Here is a 25,000-nt window from a genome sequence, read left to right on the forward strand (position 1 = left end):
CCTTATCATCATCATCATCATCATCATCACCACTATCACCATTATCATCATCATCATCATCAACACTATAATCACTATTCACTATTATCATCAATACCATTAGGATTAACAACATCATACACCCGTCTCTGTTATGATTATCAACATCTTCATAATCGTCATCATCATCATCATCATCACCACCACTACCAACACCATCATTGCTGTTGCTATCATCATCATCATCGCCATCATCATTATCATCATCATCGTCATCATCATCATTATCAACAACAACAACGGCAACAACACTTATTTCTAACCATTTCCCAATTACCCTTATTTCCAACTTCAGTGCCATTAATTTGAAATATTCCATATTACCATTTTTCCATATTTCCATCCATATTCCACCGATGCTTTTATTTGTTTCATTTTATTTTTATTTATTTATTTATCACATTTTTTTTTCCCAATCCCAAATATTTCCAAAAATCGTGAATTAAAAACAAAAATCACATTTCCATTCTTCCCTGCTCCCACCCTACACCACACTACACAACCCCACACCACACACCTTTCCACCCTGAATACCTCTCTTCCCTTTATACACCTTCTCCACCCCCACCCCCACCACCATCATTCTACAAATAAAATAGAGCAATAATGAAAAAGAGTTTTAAAAAAGAGAATGCTTTAGATAAATGAGAACAATTTTCAATAAAAAAAACAGCCCAAAAAACAGAAAATATTTTCCTTTTCCATTTCATGTCACTATTTTTTTATCTGCTTTTTTTTTTATAATTTATTTTGTCGGAAACGTGTTTTTTTATTCAAAGTTGTACGTTCAATAATTCCACAGTGAAACTGTAAAATGTAGGTGTTATCACTAGGTCACTATGCAAGCTTTCACATTATTCTGTACAACTAAACTGAAATTATGTCAACTGAAGAATTTGGAAGATTTTTATGAGAATCAGCAAAGTTTTTTGAATTGTTGGAGAGAATACCTCATGGTATTAGATCCACCTGGTTTCTTTCTGTCTGTCTGCTTGTTAGCTTTCACTCATATATAGTTTAAAGATGATATAATCTTTAAACTACATAGGACCCTATGTGATCACACGATGGTGGGAGATTAATGGGATTAACAATGAGTTGAAACCTGAACATTAAAGCTTTTGTGCATTGAGCACATCCATTCCAACTTATATAATGGTACCGATCTATAAATATAGGTATACATACATGCATACATGCAGACATACATATATGCATACATGCAGACATACATACACATACAGACACACACACATGCACACACATACATATATACAGACATACAGATATATAGGTTAGCTGTCCTACTGATGTGAATATCTCTTTAAAAATCCAAGAGAAAGAGGATCACTGGATAACTGTTTTGAAACCTCCAGCTTCGATATCTGGATTACCAATTTACATTTATACCAATAACAATTGGTTTTGTAACTAAATGCTTAACTGTCAATCTGGATAATCTTGGATTTTCAGAAAAAGTAATCAACCAACTGACTTGCACGTCATAAATACAATCAGTAAGGAGAACAGTAGAAATATGTGAGACTGTTCTCAGGTTTAAAATGTGATGTTGTTTTTGTTATCTACATTCCAAAGATGGAGTTTTGTGCATTTGTTAGAAAACAGCCCCTTCTTCAGAGGATGAAATTAAATGATTAAAAACAGAAGCGAAACACATGTGCATATATATATTCCCCCACTGTACATTTTGTGTAAATGGCTGTGAATTTTAGGTCACTTCCCAGATTTGGCCCTACTACAGGATAACAACAATATTGATAAGTATGATGATGATGATGATGGTGGTGATGACGATGACGACAACGACGATGACGATGATGATGATGAAGAGGTAAATAGTGATGACCTTGATGGCGATGTTGAGGCTGAGGAGGTAAATGCTGACAATGTTGAGGAGGAGGAGGAGGAGGAGGAGGGGGAGGAGGGGGAGGTGGAAAGGGAAGAGGCTGATGGTGATTAGTATTCTCGTTAACAATACGGATGACAATGACGACAGTAGCAAAGATGATGATGATGATGATGATGATGATGACAACGGTGATGATGACGATGCTGACGATGGTGGTAATTACTCCCACAATGATGACAACTATTTTATGCTGACATCTGATCATTGAACATTCGCCAAACAATAAAAACAAATATAAATAAATATAAAAGAAAGGCAAAACATACATTGTAATTAGTTTTAAACTTTAATTATTATTTGCTCTTGGTCTCTGCTAATGTTGATGGGTTATTTATTTGTTTATATTTTTCCTTGTTTTTTTTTTTTTTGTATTAGTGAAGAGGAATTTTGTTGTTAATTTATATTTCTTGAATTTTTTTTCCCCTGGATTTTATATGTATATTTGTTTTTTTCATCCATTACAAAATCTGGTACATTTTCTCATTTCCTGCTTAGAGAATGCACTCATACAGGCCTATATACATACATGTGTATACACATACATCATATGCTTACACAGCAATTATAAACACTCATACATGCTCCAATAAAAGTATGAATACACATACTTTTATAAAACACACACACACACACACACATATATATAGGTACGGGCGTGGCTGTGTGGTAAGAAGCTTGCTTCCCAACCACATGGTTCCAGATTCAGTTCCACTGCATGGTACCTTGGGCAAGTGTCCTCAACTATAACCACAGGCCAATCAAATATCCTTAGAAATGTATTTGATAGACAGAAACTGAAAGAAGCCTGTCATGTATATATATATATATATATATATATATATATATATATATATATATATATATATACATATATACATATGATATATGTATATCATCATCATCATCATCGTTTAACCTCCGTTTTCCATGCTAGCATGGCTATCAACTACTTCTAGTTTCTCCTCCTGGAGTGTGATGGAATCTGTTTTCAGAGCATCTGTGGTGTTTATTGCCCCTGTGCATCTGCCACACATGAAAGCTATCTTCTTGGTTAATCTTTCTTTGATGTTGCTGCACCCCTTATGTGTCCATAGCTTACACTGGGTACATCTTATGGAGTTTCTACCTACACCTTTTCTACGTATATATATATGTGTGTGTGTGTATATATATATATATATATATATATATATATATATATATATATATATATATATATATATATATATATATATATACATATATAGATCTACTTCTACACATAAATATATATATATGAATATACATCTATATATATATACATACATATATATATCTACATATATATATATATATACACATACACACACACACACACACACACACACATATATATATATATATATATATATATATATATATATATATATATATATATATATATTTATATATATATATATATACCTTTTTAATACTCAAATTCAAAGTCTGTTACTGTTTGTGTGCTCTTTGATTTGCAACAATAGCATAACATTGTGAAAATAAAATGTTTCAAAATGTACTCTTAAATACACTGACTTCTGATGAAAATAACAGATAAATAGACAGACGGACAACATATAGATAGATGAATAAATAGATAGATAGATAGATAGATAGATAGATAGATAGATAGATAGATAGATAGATAGATAGACAGATATACATATCTTTTTGTTTATTTCTCTTCTCTACGAGAAACTTTCAGCATAAAAAAAGTTATTCTAAATCATTCATGAATAACTTCAACACACACACACACACACTTATAGCCCCCCCCCCCTCTCTCCCCAACACAGACACCTAGATATCAACAGAGAAGAAAAGGGAGAAATCACATCATTTTTATGATTATATGTTACGTCTTTCAAGTCAAACATATATAACAGAGGGTATGTAGATAGACAGATGGGTAGATGGATGGATTTTTGTTCAATTTTGCTTGGTTTATTTGTTTTTCTATGAATACTTTCAAATAAATAATCGTATTTATCATTTCTCACTGAAATCACCTTGTTTTAAGAAGGCATGTCAGTGCGGTTTTTTTGTTTTTTTTTTCATTTCCAAAGCCCCATGAAAGAGAAGGTATTTACCATGTCAAAAGAAGGTGTAAACAAGTACATGTAAGCTTTATTTGCCAATAAAGTGAAAGCATTTTCGATGTGAAAAAAATAGAATTGTTTTTATTTACTGTTATGGAGCAACGAATTGCACAAGAGATAGATTCCCCTGTAAAAAAAAAAAAAAAAAAAACAGTTCCTGTAATGAAAATTCCTTTCCATTCACCTCTGTGCGATATGAATTTTTACTAACATTTACGTCCTCCCTGCAACCAGGCAAAAAATTAAATGAGAAGAAAAAGGCCATAATTTTACAGAAATTTTATTGAGTGTTGTGAATTTTCTGTTAAACCCTCTTAATTGTCTTTTGTTAACATATGATACACCTGAGAAGGTATAGAAATACTTTTGTTGATGTTAATTTTGAATTTAGTTAAATTATTTGGTTGCCCCAACATCAATAGTGACAAAATTACACTGGATACCCAATGGTATCTGCTTTGCATGTATATACAAAGATATATATATATATATATATATATATGAGTGTGGGGGCTGAAAAGTTCCTGATTTGGAGTAAAAGAAAATACAGAAGGATTAGTTAATTATGATTTTATTCAACATATTCTCCTCTCACATTCACATGCTTATTGCAGTGGCCCTTCGGCTTTTCTAAGCCCTGTAAATGAACTCAGAAGGTTGGGCCTCCAACCAAGCCTTTCATGACACCCTTAAAAACCAGGAACTTTACACCAGCCCCTTATACATACTTACTTAACTCTGAGCATAGGCTGTCAATGCCTTTTCTCCTCTGTCTGCAACTCTGGGCTTCTCTCCAATTGGATCCCTATTTTTTCAGCTCCACCTCAGTATCTTCCTTCATACCTTTCCCTAAATAAATTATTTCTTCTCTCAAGTTTTGTTGGTTTTGAATTATCACCAATGCTCCTGTAACTTTGCTCTTTTCCTTGTTAGGGACTTGACTCTATGTAGACCCATTTATACCTCTGGAAAGAGAAGGTCCATATTAGTTTGGTATATATCCTTTGAAGTGGCTCACCCTTACATAGAAATGAAATTATTATGAAAATCTGTCTTCAGATTTATGAGGGTGGAGATTATTTGGGTTTTCAAGGTTTTCTAAGTAAGAGCGCAACATTCTCCACTGAACAAGGGACCAATTTGCCAAAGCATTGAATCCCAAGGGCCACTTGTACTTCTTTTTTGCTCCAGTGTACTGGAACAATGTAAAATAAGGTAGCTTGCTCAAGGACACAGTTCACTGCCTTGTCTGAGAATTGAAACCATAGGAGAACAATTGTAAGGCTCACCTCTCTCACCACTAGGCCAAAAGTTTTCACTGACAATATATACATACATAAAAGTATGTAAAAATAATGTAATAAACACAAACACACACACTCACAAGTATATACACACATATTTGTGTGTATGTGTCCTCTGTGTTTATGTAACCAATGTGTGTATGTGTTCATGTGTCCCCTGAATGGGTGTGAGTTTGTGTGTGCATACCTTATCAGTGTCCATGTCCCCTGTGTGTTTATATAGGTAGTTAATTCAATAATTTATTCCTAATGATATAATTAATAAAGATATGTAATCAATGATTAGAGACACAATCGATACGTAAGGATTAACTAAATTCCCTCTACGTGTTTCAACATGTTTCTCTATTTCGTTGTTTCATTAAGAGAAACAAGGGCCAATAAAATAGAGGATACATGGTTGAGTGGCTAAGGTATTGTACAAACCAGCCCTTAATTCATGAACCCAAATCTTCTATTGCCTATGTCACAACATGTTAGCAAAAGAAATATTTTATTTCAACGTTATTTGATATTATTGAACAGCATCGCTGTGGAATATATGTGACTCTTATTCTTTTATTCTTTTATTTTTTTTTGTCATTAAATTCTGGTCATGCTGGAGCATATCGTAGGCAGGTTTATTCATGCAAATTGAAGCCAGTATTTATTTTTGAGGTTAGGTTCATAATTATTTTATTATTCATTTCTGGCAAACTGCTAAGTCGTAGTGACATATGCAAAACACAATGTTAAGAGGTAAGGAAACATTGCTTACACAAAAAAACAAAAGCATAGAAACACTCACATATGTGCATATATATATATATATATGCTAGCATGAAAAGCGGATGTTAAACGATATATATATATATATATATGCAAGTATGTGTGTGTGTGTGTGTGTCCTCTTTAACAGATATATATATATATATATATATATATATATATACACATACACACACATGCACACACATGCACACACATGCACACACACACACCTGCGCATATATATGTGAATATATATATATATATATACATATGTTACAACAGACCCCCACACAGCTTCCATATATTAAATAAACTCACGAAGAGTATCATTCAGTCCTGTGCTATTTGAGGAGGTACTTGTTCAAGGCGCTGTTCAATGAGACTGAACCCAACACCACATTGTAACAAAGCTAATATTCTTAACCACATAACCAGCCTCCTGTATCTGATTCCTTTGTGTGTGCAAATTTCCTTTGTTTTTTGGTTCAGTTTTTTTTTTTTTTTGTGCCACTTGATGTTACATGTGATTGTGTATAGAAACAATAACAATAATTCAAAGTGAATTGAAGTGACTATAATATTTCAGGATTAGTTAAGCCTTTGCATTGTGGAAATCGGAAATAATCACTCAAATTTTATTACTGTCAAGTGCAGAAAGCTGTAGTTTTAATAACAAAAAACAATGGCAAAAACGTCTCTTTATGCTGTGAGAAGTAAAGGCAGCCCCAGTGATGCTTTTTCCAAAAGACAATTTTACAGATTTTGCAATTTTTACACATTTTTTCATAAAATATCTCCTCACTCAACAAGAATCAAATATTTCTTGTGGTAGATATGAAAACCGTATTTTCTACAAGAGACACTGAAAAAAATATTGCAGGAACAGAAAATATCAATTCTGTTGTTTGGTGGATAATTAACATTATTATGGGAATCACTATGAAATTGAATTCTGCAGTCAAAAGATTAATATGAATTATATTATATTATATTATATTGCACATGTGTGTGCTTGTATGTGTGTGCTCATGCACACATGTACGTGTGTGCACATGTATATGCATGTGTATATATATATATATATATATATATATATATATATATATATTTCTTGGGGGATATTTCGAACCTGGGTTCTCATTCCTAAAATATTTTTCGATATTATTATTATTATTATTATTATTGTTGTTGTTATTATTATTGTTGTTGTTGTTGTTATTGTTATTATTATTATTCAGGTCACTGCTTGGAATAAAACTTAGAATCTTGGGGTTAGTAGCCTGCACTCTTAACCACTATGTGATATGCCTATGGTGTAGTGATAAAGAGCACGGGCTACTAACTCCAAGATTCCGAGTTCGATTCCAAGCAGTGACCTGAATAATAATAATAATAATAATAATAATAATAATAATAATAATAATAATAATAACAATATTGAAAAATACTTTAGGAATGAGAACCCAGGTTCGAAATTTCCCCCAAGACACCTGATGAACAAGCAAGACAAAGACAAATATCCGTCAAATGTAAATAATATAAATAATGTAAATAATGCACATAATTCCTCATCTCTTAAATATGGAACGGGGAGAATGATATTGAGAAACATCAATATGTCAAACTGGCAAACAAAGAAAGAGAATGTGAAGTGGTCGTGATATGTGCTAAAAGCAACAGCTAAATAGCCCTTAAATCATGCACAAATTTTTTGTTGTTGTTGTTGTTGTTTTGCATAATCATATGAATTCCTATGTGTAGAACATAAATTCTCAAAAATTTTCTGAAAATTCCCCCAAAATTATGAAGGTTTATATGGAGTCCTTAAAGCACAATTCCACCGAAATTTCTCCTTGATAAATTACAATGAACGACTTACAGGTTTGAATAAGCCTCAAGCATATTTCTACTGATAACAAGTTTGTACCTAAAGTGGTATAGCTACACCAGTTCCATTAGATGAAAGTAAGACAAAAAGAAACAAGCAAACAAACTAACAATGAATGCCTCTGTTCCACTGCTTATGAAAAACGAAGCTGGTCTTTGTAGTTGCTAAACAAGTAAGTGTAAATCTTGTTTGTTTGGGTGAGGGTGTAAATATCGGTTTTAAAATGTCATCGACTGACATCTAGAACAAATTGATCAAGGATTTAGAATTCCTGAAATAAATCTTCAGGTAGAAGAATTGCCGCCAACATTTGACACTGATTGACTCTAGCTACCTTCTTGAAATAATCCATTTATGGTTTTATGACGAGGGGTGGATGTGAATGTCTTTTGTTTGTTTGTATGGGTTTTTTGTTTTGTCAGTTTTGGGAGTTTTTTTTTTTTATCCCAACTTTTTGTTAATTGCATTTTTATCTGACCCTATTTAAAAGTACCTTTCAGAAATTAAAAAAAAAAGAAAACTTCCTTTATTCTGTCTAGTTTTTACGGTTTTTTTGTTTTTTCCTTTTCTTTTTTAGTTTTTCAGTTCTTCAGATTTTATTCCTGTTGATTAATCCGGTAAAAAAAAAAAAAGTAAGAAAAATTTACACCTTCATTAATTGTTTTCTTTTACATTCTTTTTTTTTTTTTGGTAAGAATGGTGTAAGGGTGGAGGGCATTTGTTTTTCATTTTTTAAATGTTTTTGAAAGAATTTCTGTTTAATTATTCTTCCTCTTTGATTAAGAATCGAAAGAAAGGAAGAAATATCCAATTTGTGTCTTTTTTAAGGAATCAGAGATTAAACTGAACGGGGTTCATGATGATTGTGATGATGATGATGATGATGATGATGATGATGATGATGTAAAGAAGGATGGGGAGGTTGAGGAGGAGGAAGAGGGGATGATGATGACAATAATGATGATGATATGATGATGACAATGGGACAGCTATGACAAGGACAAAGGTGACATAGAGGATTATGAATACGATGGTGCTGGTGGTGGTTGTGATGATGATGATGATGACGATGACGACAACTACAACGATGATGACGATGATGATGATGATGATGATGATGATAGCATTCATGATAATGGCGTGTAGCTATTATTGTTTGTAGGTGATGGGTGCTGATGAGTGGTGGTGGTGGTGGTGGTGGTGGTGGTGGTGGTGGTGGTGGTGGTGGTGGTGGTGGTGGTGATGGTGGTGGTAATAGTGGCGATGGTATTAGTGGTGGTGCTGATGCAAGTGGTGCTGTTGATGGTTTTAGGTTAAGACAGGTAAAAGAAAGACAAAAAGAACAAGGATACAACTCATTAACTCAGTAAACCTCTCTACACCTCTTCCTTCCCACTACACTGGTAAACACAATATAATGGTCGCTGGATAGTTGTATTTTTCTTGCAGGAATTGATTAAACACAGGTGAGAAGTAGCTTAGTGGCTAGATTTACAGAGGCAGGTAAATGTCAAGAGAATTCTCAAATGATAAGGAGAGAGATTTTTCTGGGGATTTTTTTTCACCAATATTTCAAAACCAACAAAGAACAGCTTATTATTCTGTTACTGATGAAGCAAAGGCAGGAATTCTCGATTCTGGATAAAACACTTTGTGTAATGAGTGATGGCACTTATTATTCTGAGAATCTATTCTGCAGTTCATCAAAAAAGAGGAATCGATTCTTCACGCATTCCAGTCTAAGTTTAAGAAGAAGAAAAAGACAAGTTTTATTTCAGTTTTCACGCAGTTATTGATTAATTTTGATTCAGAATCTGGAGTGATGACACTAAAAATTATGAAGTATTTCAGACTAGAACCATTTTAACCAATTTCTTTTCTTCTTTCTTTTTCCTTTCTTTCTTTATTTTTTGCATGTTTTTTTGTTTTTTTTTTTTGCATTTTTTCATACCCTATTATTGAAAGACAACAGCTTATAAAAGACAATCTAGCAAGTATGAGAGAATTTTTTATTTTTGAAATTTTCCTCAATTCTACAAACTATAACATTTGGTCGGTGGAGGGGAAAGAATTTCCTTAATTCTTTATATTGATCTTTATTTTTAATTGTATTCTTTTGTCAGCAGAATTTTTTAGGGAAAAAAGGGGATCATTTTAGAAAAGAACTCTTTTTAAAAAAAATAAATGAAGGCTTGTCTTGTATTCTTACAATCCAGTACTCTTCAGATTATTGAAAGAATGTTGCATAAAGAATATTATAGAGTTTTTGATTGCTAGACAGTCTGACAGCTCAAGAAAAAGACAAACAGTACAAGAACTATGAAGAATTTCCCTTAAGAAAACGGTTTAGCCAAAGCAGAGAATTTCTACTTTGACCAAATAAGAAAAAATATGTGAAAAAAACTGATTTTTTCGTGTATCTTGTCTTTTCTTCCCAGAGTGGACCTTATTTATCCATAAACAGTGAACAATCGATGAACTGGATGTGTCATCCAAGAATTAGCATCGCTGCAAAAACAGCTGGAATTCAAAGACACCAGATGGTGCTTCCATAAGAAGTAGTGGTTTAATTGATACACATCAGTTAATATCAGATGGAATCAATGTGTCTGTTTAAGTTGACATCAGTAAATGATTTATTCCACTCAAAAATTAATGTACACTGGTCTGTTGACAGTAACCACATGGACATTTTGGTTTGAGCACAACTTTAATCCAAGAATCACCATAACCACCAGCACCACCAACACCATTATCATCATCACCACCATCATCGTCATCGCCATCGTCATCGTCGTCGTCATCATCATCATCATCTTCATCATCAACATCACCACCACAAATATCGTCACCATCATGTTCATCATCATCATCATCATCATCATCATTATCATCATCATCATCATCATCGGCATCATTTTCATCATCGCCATCTCTACCACAAACATTATCATCACCATCATGCTCATCATCATCATTATCACCATCATCATCATCATTATCATGACAATTATGATGGTGATGATGATGATGATGATTTAGAGTGCTGTAGAAGCCAATTTAATGCTCATAAATTTTAACAACAAAACCTTATATGGACATCTAAGGGTCATAAATACTCCCAAGAATTCGTATGGAACCCCAAGGGCCATATGGACCTTGGTCAAGAATCTGTTATTTCTGGCTTGGTCTGCTAAGACTGCCTAGATCTGTAGTTCTAATTGCTGGTTGCATGGGAAAGATGCTGTCCAACACGAAACTCATCCTCCACCTGCTGTTCACCAACTTAAACATGCACCTGTCACCTGTAATCCCCATCGTACACTTGCTAACCACCTCCCTCATCATGCACCCACCACTCATCACCTGGTTACCACCGGCCTCCTTATGCACCTTCTTCATACCACTCTTACCAATCCCCTTGCCACCCTCCCCTATCAAACACTTGCGGCCCCCGTTACCCTCGTCAAATTCCTGACCCCTGACCCCTTCACCAACACTTATCATATCCCTACTAACCACCTCCGCTCCAAGTGGGTATGGATATCTTTTGCAGTGATCAGTTATTCTCAAATTAAGCTTCTGTAGAATCAAGAGACTTTTATCGGGGTTTGTAATTAGCAAATACTAGTTAACGAGAAGAGGATAGTGTTAATGGCTTTTCACAAAGAGATGAACTGAAGATGTTATGAAAGAGACGATGAGAAGATGGTTAATTTCCTGAAGTGGTACTTAATAGGTGATAGAACAGAAGATATTCGCAACTATCCAAGAATTAGGGAAGACTATCTTTGAAGTTCTGAGAATACTAAGCAAGAAATGAACAAATTAATGATAATTAATCATCATCATCATCATCATCGTTTAATGTCAGTTTTCCATGCTGGCATGGGGTGGACAGTTTGACTGAGGGCTGGAGAGCCAGCGGCTGGACCAGGCTCCAATCTGATCAGGCAATGTTTCTACAGCTGGATGCCCTTCCTAATGCCAACCACTCTGAGAGTGTAGTGGATGCTAAGTTACATTCAAGGTGATGAGAAGGCAGAATCGTTAGCATTCAGGTAAGAGGCTTGATGGTATTTTGTCTACCTTTACTTTCTGAGTTCAAATTCTGCCATGGTTGACTTAGCCTTTCACCCTTTTGGGGTTGATGAAATCAACTAGCTCCTCCCTCAAAATTTCAGGCCTCGTGCCTTTAGTAGAAAGGATTATTATGATTATTATTATTGTTGTTATTATTATTATTATTATTATTATTATTATTATTATTATTATTATTATTGTTGTTGTTATTATTATTATTGGTGTTATTATTATTATTATTATTATTATTATTATTATTATTATTATTATCATTGTTATTGTAATGAGCTGGCAGAATTGTCAGCACACCAGTCAAAATACTCAGTGGTATTTCATCTGTCTTCATGTTCTGAGTTCAAATTCCGTCATCGTTGACCTTGCCTTTCTTCCTTTCAGAATCAACAAAATAAGTACCAGTTGAACACTGGGGTCGATTTAATCAACTTACCCCCTCCTCCAAATTTGCTGGCCTTGTTCTCAACATACAACCAGCTCGGCTAGTTCCCTGTCTTAACCTGCTTAGACATATTAAGAATAAATATGCTAACACACATTAAGCATTTATAGAATCCTGCGACGTCAACACTATACATCACTTACATCACAGAGTAAACCATTCTAATATTCACGATGTATGTTATCATTGTGTTAATTTTCTTCGTTATTAGTGATGATAATTATAATTTACTCATTAGATACTGATTCTTCATTATCATAGTCATACAGATATCCATCTTCTATCCAATCAAATGAATTTGTAATACTGTATTTCTTGAATGATTTGATAATGATACAAGCTTTTATATTTCCTCTGATCAATTAACAATCCATTCACAAATCAGAGGCACTGATGAAGCCTACACGGTACCTTATTCTATGTGTAATTCTTCTCACATATCCATTCACTGCATTTTATCATCATTCACTCCTTAAATGGCTTACTGATATTTGGCATTTAATGGTTGCAAATCCCCTGTAAGCCTTCCAGAAATTATCTTTATATCAATGCTTTATAATCAAACATTATTATCAACAATCTTCATTAGATGGTACCTCAACTGATAGCACCTCCCAGGTAAACACATTCGCTTAATTTTGTAATTCATCATGTTATAATTTCAAACTTCTTTAGTCTGTTTTCTAACACTATCTTCCTCCAGCTAGTCTAATACTTGTACACACATAAGCATTCCTTTCTGAAATTTCTCCTCAGATATCAGTCTTTCCTTAAATCCAACCATCTGATTTAATTTAGTATCTTTTACCATAAAAAACACTGTACTAGATGTATTCATCTTAGCAAATTTCTGTTATTGAATCGGAAAATGTATCCATCCCCCCATTAGATTAGATACATATTTTAACACACCTTTCTTCTATTTGACAATCCTCACTAGGCATAGTTTTTTGTTTTGTTTTTTAGATATAATCATTCAAAATTAACAATATTCTTCATTAATGGATTAAGCAGACATAACTTTTATCCGACTTTTCCCTAACATTTTCATCTCATTTCTTGTCAGTTTCCTCGTTTCCTTTTTCTCTCATTTCCTTATAGAGTAGCCATGTCATTTGAACCTGAATGATTGCTAGATCATGCATAGTACAGTGTATAAGCTTGTCTGATTACAACACTATCCCAGCATGAAGCTTGAAGAAGCTCATATATAATTCCTGTGTTCATTAAATGATACTTATCTTTTACATGATTGTGTACAATTTTGTCGATCCTGTGAGCAAGTGAACAGTACACTATACCTAACTATCTATCTATCTATCTATCTATCTATCTGTCTGTCTGTCTGTCTGTCTATCTATTTCTCTATCTATCTATGTATCTATCTATTCAACATCTATCTCTCTATTTCTCTATTTTTCTATCATATATATATATATATATATATATATATATATATATATATATATGTATATATATATATATATATATATATATATATATATATATATATATATATATATATATATATATATATATATACACACACTTGCACTTGTTTCGTTGTAAACTCAACTGAAGCAAATAAAATGAAGTTTATCTTCCACCAGAATACAACAAAGAGCTTATAGAGTGAGATGCAAATTCAACAAACAACGAATGGGGGAAATCCAAAACTTTATCCATCAAAATTTTACCTTGATGTATGAGAGCATCAAATAAAGATGATGATGATGATGATGATGATGACGATGACGATGATGCTGCTGATGTTGCTGCTGCTGCTGCTGATGATGATGATGATGATGATGATGATGATGATGATGACATCGATAACGGTGACGATGATGATGAAGATGATGATGATGACGATGATGATGATGATGATGATGATGATAATAATGATAATAATAATGATGCTTTTATTTGCCATGAGGGCGAAAGTTGTGGGGGACAATACAGAGACAGACATAGAGTGTGGGGTTTACATATAATAATGAAATGATAAATAAAAAAATTTTGGGAAAGTAAAATAAAAAAAATTAAAATTTTAAAAATATACACTGGGAAAGAGGGGACATATGCATAGCATACAGAAGTACAAAAAAAATGATTGGAGGTAGGATGATATAGATGTGGCCCTCCTGATAATAATAATAATAATAATAATAATAATAATAATAATAATAATAATAATAATAATAATAGTAATAATAATAATAATGAAAGAGTCTGCTGACAGTGGACAACTGACAGTTTTCATCATGCCCAGCAAGATAAAGCTGAGATTTTTCGTGATATGATAATAATAATAATAATAATAATAATAATAATAATAATAATAATAATAATAATAATAATGACGACGATGATGATGATATCAATAGCAACAACAGCAACAACAACAATAACTTATAATAATAATAATTATAATTTGTAATAATAATAATAATAATAATAATAATAATAATAATAATGGCAATAATTATAATAATCATAGAAAAAAAATTATAATAAAATATAAAAATTTATTCAGAAATTCTAACATACACACTATATTTCATGCTAGTAGTTCTTTGAAATCTCTGCCTGTATTTATCATTGTTGACTTGATGCTGAAGCAAATAAATGGCACAAAGTCAGGAATTTTACCAAAAAACAATATTTTGGTGTAGATTGAACGACATATGGTAAAGAACAAAAGGAGGGTTTTTCTTGTTTCGATTTTTTTGTTTATTTACCATTTTTTTTTTTCAAAAGACAGCTGGCTTAAGTTCTATTTATTTATATTAAAATGTGTACGAAAATCAATATATATATATTTGTGTGTGTGTGCGTATATGTATGTGTGTGAATATATACACACATACTTTATGCATATATATATATATATATATATATATATATATATATATAAATATCTGTGATATATGTAAATGTGTGTGTGTGCACCTTCGCATAGACATGCATGCACATACACACATTTGTATATTATATATATATATACACACACACATATACATATATATATACATATATACATATATATATATATATATATATATATATATACATGTATATATATATATATATTTATATATATATATATATATATATATATATATATATATATAGAGAGAGAGAGAGAGAGAGAGAGAAAGGTGTATGTGAGTATATATGTAAGCAAGTATATATGTTGTGTATAAGTATGAGTGTATGCAGAATGAGGCAAAAGACAGAAAGTGAGATAAATGCGTGTATAACATACATAGTGTGTTTCTATACGCACAAACACACACATTCACATATTCACACACACATATATAAATACACATATCTACAAGCACACACACACATATGTACTAGTATGTGTTTACATATGTATGTATATATATATATATATATATATATATATATATATATATATGTATGTATTAATGTATGTGTTTATGCTTGTATTAATGTATGTTTATGCATGTATTGATGTATGTGTTTACGTATGTGTGTTTGTATGCATGTGTGTATCTACATCTATGCAGGCCTAAATGTAATGCCCACACTCAAAGACATTTAAACCCTTCAACCTGCAAACATTAATGTTTCTACCAAAATCCTTGCATCTACTAAAAATGTTTATGTACATATCTCCAAGTGTTACATTTTGTTTATTGTGATAGCTCGCCTGTCTTTTCCTACTTCCATTGACCTCTCTTTTTCTCATGTGAAAATAAACCAATGCCTTTTGTTGTTTGTACCACTCCACACTGATCCCTCTCTCCCACTCCCCTATTACTCTCTCTCTCTCTCTCTCTCTCTCTCTCTCTCTTCCACTCCCTATATAGCTGTCTTTCTCTCTTTAACTTATTACAGGTATCTTTGACCATAAGGTGATTGCAGTAAAACTGTTTACATTTGAGAACCGCCATCGGCTGCCATGTCTCATCTCCAAGTTAAAAACAAGTTGTGAATACGATTCAATTACAGCAAATATTTGTTGCTGTTTCTTTATTTTCATTTTCCCTTTTTTTTTTATCTTCTTTTTTTTTACCATGAATGATCGGAGAGAGACAAACCCTTGAAATCTAAAACTATTAAGCATGTCTTGTACACCCAATTGAGTTTATTTATTTTAGTTTTTTGCAGAAAAAGTATCCCTCCCTCGGTTTTGACTTCAGGCAACATCAGAGCAAAGTATAGCTGTATGTTTAGTTTGTAAGACAAGCTTGTTTTGAAACAAATGGTTCCATATTGTAACTGGTTGGAGAAACACTTTATTATTCTTATAATTTTTGTTTCTTTCTAATTTCTTTGCTTTAATCTTTTCTCTTTATTTTTGTTTTGCTTTTTTTCTTTTTTGTATTTTTTCTCTCTATTCTTAAATTACAAAAACACAAAACAATTGCAAAAAATAAAAGATTTCCAAAAATACAAAACAGTTCTAAAAAAAAATTACAAAACCCATGAAATTGCAAAAATACAAAAATATTTACACAAAAAAAAACAAACTCAGAATTACAAAAATGCAAACGAAAAATGAATATATTTTCACAGAAATGATTAAAAGTTTTGTTTTTCATTTCATTTGAAATATTGATTTCACATGACACAAGTCAAGTCATTTGTATAGTTGGTATTTTAATATAGACCGAGTGTATATAACTGGTACATATTTTGGTACCCTATAGTAAGATTTATAATTTAGTTATTTCTACAATTGGCATGAGGTTTGAAATTTCAGCGGGGAAAGATAATTAATGACATCAACCCTAATATTTAACGGGTATATATTTTATCAACCCCAATAAAGATAAAAAGCAAAGTTGACCTCCTGTGGAATTTGAACTCAGAAGATAAGGCCAGAAAAAATGCTGCTAAGCATTCTGTCCAGTATCTTCTTTTATACAGTTCTATATTTAAGGGATGAGGAATTATGTACATCATTTACATTATTTACATTTGACAGATATTTGTCCTCATTTTGTTTGTTGTTATCACAACATTTCGGCTGATATACCCTCCAGCCTTCATCAGGTGTCTTGTTCGTAAATTTCGAATGTTGTGTTAACAACAAACAAGATGAGGACAAATATCTGTCAAATGTAAATAATGTAAACAATGTAAATAATGTAAATAATGTAAATAATGTAAATAATGTATCTTCTTTTATTTTTTACTTGTTTCAGTCATTTGGCTGTGACCATGCTGGGGCACTGCCTTGAAAGGTTTCAGTCAAACAAATCGACCCAAGGACGTTTTTAAAGCTTGGTACTTATCTAGCCATTCTCTTTTGCTGAACCACTAAGTTATGAGGATGTAAACAAACCAACATCGTCATCAAGTAGTGGTGAGGTGCAAACACATGCACAAAGATGCATGCACATGTTAAAAATTCTGCTAGTTTGCTTTCTTAAATTTGTACAATATTGTAATAGGAAATGTTTTATTTTTCATAACGATATTGCTGAAATGGATATGATTAGAAAAAAACTAATAACACGAAACAAAAATATTTAGAAAAAATATGCCAGAACCCATCCCCTTTTCATCTGGTCCCCAAAATATGAAACCCTCAAGGCATAGCACTTATCATGTGTAAAGATATTTTGAATGACATAAGCTCTGAATATACTTTCTGAACAATGATCTCTCGATGCTTAAATACACTACATCTCTACACTCCCCATACACAACACAAACTCCACTCATACAATTGCATGTCTTATTTACAAATCATATCTTAGATAGAAATCACTAAAACAACATGAGAAGCAGCAAAACCAAACTTCACAACACAACAAATTAGATGAAGCATCTGAATACCTTCTCACTGGTCTCCACTCAAACTAAAAGACAATACTATATGCACTTTAAGAATGTAAAATGCACCTGGTGTGATGCATTTGAAACATGCATGAAGATTCTTAATATACTAAATAACAATATCAAAAATGAGGCTAACTTTTAATATTTTTGATAAAAATAAATGAATATTGTACATATTTTCTTTTTTCATAACTGTATACCTACTTTTGCACCACCACCTCACCGTATATATATATATATATATATATATATATATATATATATATATATATATATATATATATATACACTGAGAATTTACAAAAATACAAAAGACGAAGACGGGTGTGTAAACAACAAACGTATTAGTTTAATGCTCGGGAAGTGAGAATGTCTTTAACGTTTCAAGCCTATGCTCTTCAACAGAAAGGAACACATATATAAACAAGGAAAGAAAATAAAAAAAAGGTTTAGTGGCTAGCGATCTATTATGGTGAATATATATATATATATATATATATATATATATATATATATATATATATATATATATATATATATATATACAAAAGGCTTCTTTCAGTTTCCATCTACCAAATCCAGCCACACAGCTTTGGTGAACCTGAGGATAAAGAAAACACTTTCACATGGTATTACGCAATGGGTCTGAACTCAAAGCCACATACTTGAGAACCACACAGACATGTCAGCACCTATCAACGTATGAAAATTCTTGCAAAGTTTTCAGAGAGAACCAGCTGTCGAACATTGTCCTACTCACAAATTCATAATTCCAATTTATCAAGAAACTCACTGATATTTTACTAAGCTGTTTCGTATTCCCTCCAAACATGAATCATGTACTTTTACAAGAAATAAACTCAGCATAAAGTAAATAAGCCATATATTATCTTATTTTATTTCAATTAATAATTTCTTTTACATACTTTATTTTATTTTTATTATGTTTCTTCCCCCCTCCTTGCGCCCTTTTTCCTCCACCTCGTCATAAGTAATTGGAGCATAAATAATACACTAGCTCATATCGTATCTGTCATCACCATTGCAGCTGTAAGCAGTTCTCCTCATATATAATCTGACCACACTTTCTTCATGGCAGAGATAAAAGTGCTTTTTATTGTATTGCTTTAAAGCTCTCAATAATCACGTGGTTAGCTACCATTTGTCTTTAGATTTTCTTACACACACACATACAGAGATAAATACATGCATGTACATACACACGCACATATATACATAAGTATGCACATATAGGTATGTATATATATATATATATATATATATATATATATATATATATATATATATATATATATAAATATATATCTATATATATATATATATAAATATATGCACATATATGTATGTATGTATGTATGTATGTATATATATATATATATATATATATATATATATATATATATATATATATATATATAAATGTATGTGTATGTATTTGCCTATTGAATATTCTCTTATCAAAATCCACAAACCCATAACTTATTATGGTGCCAAGTCTATAGCATTACTATTTGCCAATGCTCTTTGTTCTGCAATTGATCTTCATATTTTTTTCTACAAGTAGATTTCAAAGAGTTTTGCACACTTTTGCTTAACTTTCTTTCCTTCACTTTTCTACCACATTGTATATATATATATATATATATATATATATATATATATTACATACACATGTACACACACATACATATATATATATATGTGTATGTGTGTGTGTTTGTGTATGTATGTATGTACGTATGTATGCTGTGATCTCTGGCTTGTTGGCATTGTTCTTCTGATAGGGTCTGTAAAATCTAGATATTTGTAAGAGTTCTTTGAACAAATGTTTTAATGCCTGCAAAACATAACTTTGTACCATTTTATATTAAGGTAGCATCAGAATTTATTTTCTGTAAGTGTACGACACCGAAGCAAAGAAGCTAAAATGACTACTTTTCTGTTTCAATTTGTATTTGTTTTCGTTTTGTTTTTTTAATAATTTTTCGCCATAATATTTCCAGCAACCTTCCAAACCATGAGTAACATTCACAATTGGTTTGTCTGGATATTTTTCATATTTGTCAAAATAAAATTAAGGGATATTTAATCTAACAGAAGGAGACAGGGGTTTGTTACTCTGGTTTCTTTGAAGCACCAGCGTACTGGAATTGCGCATAACAAACTATATATTTAACATGCACGATAAATAACACACTTGCTTTTAATTTTATTTTAAAAAACCATAAACATTTCCATAGCTGTTTCAGATCGTTAACATCTCTCACTCATCATATTTTATTTCGATTCTGACATTAAAATATTTGAAATGGTGGTTCATTTATTTGTTTGCTTGTTCAACATCTGTTTTTCCACGCTAGCATGGGTTGGATGGCAACCTACTCTCTGTCACTGCCCTTTACCATTTTGTAATTAATGGGTTTTATATTCCACAGATCTTCAAAAGCAGAGAGTGGCTTGTTGCAATGTCAGCAGAGAATATCCCCAACAAATCACCATCTTGCTCAAACATTCACACATGAGAGTGTGAGGTATCAACATTTATGGACATTTGCACATACACACATACACACAATCACACACCCACACACATACATATACACGTGGAGTTCCCTAGTGGAGAATTAGTACAAGGGAGATACTTGTTTCTTCATAATATTTGGTGGGATTAGAAGTTTCAATCTGAAATTCTGAGATTATGAAATTATGAGATAAGAAAGATGCTTAGAATATACATGTTTTTTCTTTATTATCACGGGCTTAAGATGTTTAGTCTTTTCTAATCATGTAGAGTACTATTTCTTCTTTTTTCTTCTATAGGAGCCATTTCCAGAATGTAAGCCATAGGCAATCATGTCCTGCCATTCTCTGTTCTTTGTTTTCTGTAACAGTTCCACTTTCTGATGTTTAATCTTTCTTTCATCCAACCAGTTCATCAAGCTTGATGTTTGTAGCACCCATCTTCCTCTGCTTCTTTTCCCTTCATCACTAAACTCTCTGTCAGTAAGCTGCAGTTAGTAGCAGAAGTACCATCAGAGTTGGAACCTGGAATGTGAGAACCTTGTATCAAAGTACCATTTCATTCTTTTATGAACCATCAGTATGACGCGCACACACATACATGCATGTGTGTGTGTGTGTGTGTACAGATATGATGGGTTTCCTATGGTTTTAACTTCCAGATTCACTCTTAAGACATTAATTGTCCTGGAACATAATACAAGACAATTGTTCAAGGTGTAACATAGTTAAATTGAGCCCAAAATCCACACAGGTGAGAAGTGAGTTTTTTAATCTCAATAGCCATCAACAAGAAGATGACTGGCACCTATTTCGTAAAAGACAGAAAGATAAAAAGAAAACTAATATCTTGGTGTGATTTGAACTCAGAATTCAAAGAAACTACTTATGTGTAAGAGTTTTACCGAATCTAATGTAAAACTGGGAATGACATTTTTTTTATTAATTAACATAAGTTATTTAAATTGCAAAGGTTGGTGGAGTAATTCTTCCTCTAATTAAAGGTACGACTCCACACAGTCCCCGTCAGAAGTAATGCACTTTCACCATCTTTGGAATTCATTCTTTATTCCTTTTTTGCAAAACATATTGCTGTTGATGATGCTGTTTTTGTTGTTGTTGTTGGTGGTGGTGGCGGTCGTGGTGATGCTTTTGTCGATATTAGTGTTGTTTATGGAAGCAGTAGTTGTGTAGGTGTTGTGGTATTTGCTGTGGTGGCAATGATCGGACAACGTACTACTGATAGTTGCAGTAACGCAGACGGTGATGATGAGGAGGAGGAGGAGGATAAGAGGAAGACGAGGAGGAGGAGGAAAACGATGATGATGAGGGTGGTGGTGGTGGTGGTGATGAGGGGGAGAAAGGGGAGGATGGGGAAAGGTGCAGAATGAGGAGGGAGGAATGTAGGATCAAATGCTGGTATTGATGTTTAGATGTAGAGTTGCTGATAATTAGATGCACAATTATTGATGACGGTTATGATGATGGTGATGATGGTGATGATGGTGATGATGATGATGACTTTAAAGATGGTATGGTGTAGAGGAAGCTGGAGGTGGTGGTGGTGGTGGCACATTATCTTTCCATTCCCTCTGTTGTGTTCTTCTCCAAACATTATCCAAATTTATTGTCTTGACCTAAATGTCTCTCCTTGCCCCGCCCCGTCCCGCTCCGCCCCACTCGCCTTCCTTCATCCAGTGTGTCACTCAGTTCAAACTCCAGATACCCATGCCATCCATTTTCCCCCCACCCTGGTTTCGAGGGGTTGAACCAATCAATATACAATATGTAGGGGATATAATCATATGGTAATCAGTTTACATTCCTTCATCTTCGAAGGTGGTGGTGGTGGTGGTGGTGGTGGTGGTGGCGGCGGCGGCGGCGGTGGCAGTGGCGGTTGGTGTGGTAGTGGTAGTGGTGGTGGTTGTGGTGGTGATGGTAACAGTGATAGTGTTGTTGAGAGTGCTAAGGTTGCCAGTGATGGTCGCTAGTCAATGATGGGTGGTGGCGAAATGCAATGATGGTGATGGTTCTAGTGTCTGTGGTGGTGGTGGTGGTAGTGGTAATGATGTTTATCATAGCGGTGCATGTACTACTTACTTGTAGTACTGACAGAGGTTGTTGTTGTTGTTGCTGTTGTTGTTGCTGACGTAGAGGTTATGATGGTTATGGTGCATGTATATATATATATATATATATATATATATACACACACACACACATATATCATCATCATCATCATCATCGTTTAACGTCCACTTTCCATGCTAGCATGGGTTGGACAATTTGACTGACGACTGGTGAAACCGGATGGCAACACCAGGCTCCAATCTAATTTGGCAGAGTTTCTACAGCTGGATGCCCTTCCTAACGCCAACCACTCAGATAGTGTAGTGGGTGCTTTTACGTGTCACCCGCACGAAAACGGCCACGCTCGAAATGGTGTCTTTTATGTGCCACCCGCACAAGCCAGTCCAGGGGCACTGGCAACGATCTCACTCGAAAATCCTACGGGAGCCAGTCAGGCGGTACTGGCAACGGCCACGCTCAAAATGGTGCATCTCATGTGCCACCCGCACAAGAGCCAGTATATATATATATATATATATATATATATATATATATATATATACACACACACATACAACACTACTGCCACTGTCACCACTACCACCACCAAAAAGGTGCATGGCTTAGTGGTTAGAGTGACAGGCTCACAATCATGAGGTTGTGTGTTCAATTCTCAGACCAAGCTGTGTGTTGTGTTCTTGAGCAAGACACTTTATTTCATGACCCTCCAGTTCACTAATAACAATAATAATAATAATAGTAATAATCCTTTCCTTTATAGGCACAAGGCCTGACATTTTGGAGAGGAAGATCAATTGATTATATTGACCCCCAGTACTCAATTGGTATTTATTTTATCGACCCCCAAAAGGATAAAAGAGAAAGTCGATCTCAGCAGGATTTGAACTCAGAATGAAACGCCGGTCAGCATTTTGCCAGGTGTGTTAATGATTCTGCCAGCTCGTCACCTTGTTCTCCATTGTAATATTAATTGATTCGGATTCAATGTAAAATTACTGTAATAACAGGGTGTATAAACTGATCAAAGCGCTTACCACGGATTAAACATACTTCTTTCAGAATAATGACATAAATACATTGATTACTTACTTTCAGCGGTGCACAAGGTCATATGTCAACAGAGGAGAGGTCTACATTCATTAATTAATCCAATGAATTACTGGTATTTATTAACCTGAGAGGAATGAAAGACACAGTGCCACTCAGAAGAGTTTGAACTTCGGAAAAGAAGAGAGATACTGAACTATTACAGCTTGTGTATGTATCTGTGTGTGTATTTGTGTATGAATGTATATATAAATATGTGTATGTGTATGTGCATGTGTGTGTGTGTATATATATATATATATATATATATATATATATATATATATATGCATATATATATTCTTTTATTATTTTACTTGTTTCAGGCATTTGACTGCGACCATGCTGGAGCATCGCCATGAAGGGTTTTAGTCAAACAAATCGACCTCAGGACTTTTTTTTATTTTTAAAGCCTAGTACGTATTTTATCGTTCTCTTTTTCTGAACTGCTAAGTTACAGTGACATAAACACACCAACACCAGTTGTCAAGTAGTAATGGGAAGACACACACACACACACATACACTCATATATATATATATATATATATATATATATATACACACACAAAAGAATTCTTCCGGTTTCCATCTCCCAAATCCACTCAGAAAGCTTTGGTCAGCCCAAGGCTATAGTAGAAGAACCATTTGGCCAAGGTGCCATACATACATCAATATATAGATAGATAGATAGATAGAAAGAGAGAGAGAGAGAGAGAGAGAGAGAGAGAGAGAGAGCCCCCCTCCCTGCTTCTTCATATTCTAAGTTTACTAAGTTATTTTATGAAGCAAACTGCAATCCTTACCTTTTTAAATGCATATTTTCTCACAAGAGGTGCTATGGAACAAATCTACAAATATTTTTTATCCAGAATTAATTAATTCATAT

This window comes from Octopus bimaculoides, chromosome 13 (assembly GCF_046866305.1).
Source record: "Octopus bimaculoides isolate indiv1 chromosome 13, ASM4686630v1, whole genome shotgun sequence".
NCBI lineage: Eukaryota > Metazoa > Mollusca > Cephalopoda > Octopoda > Octopodidae > Octopus > Octopus bimaculoides.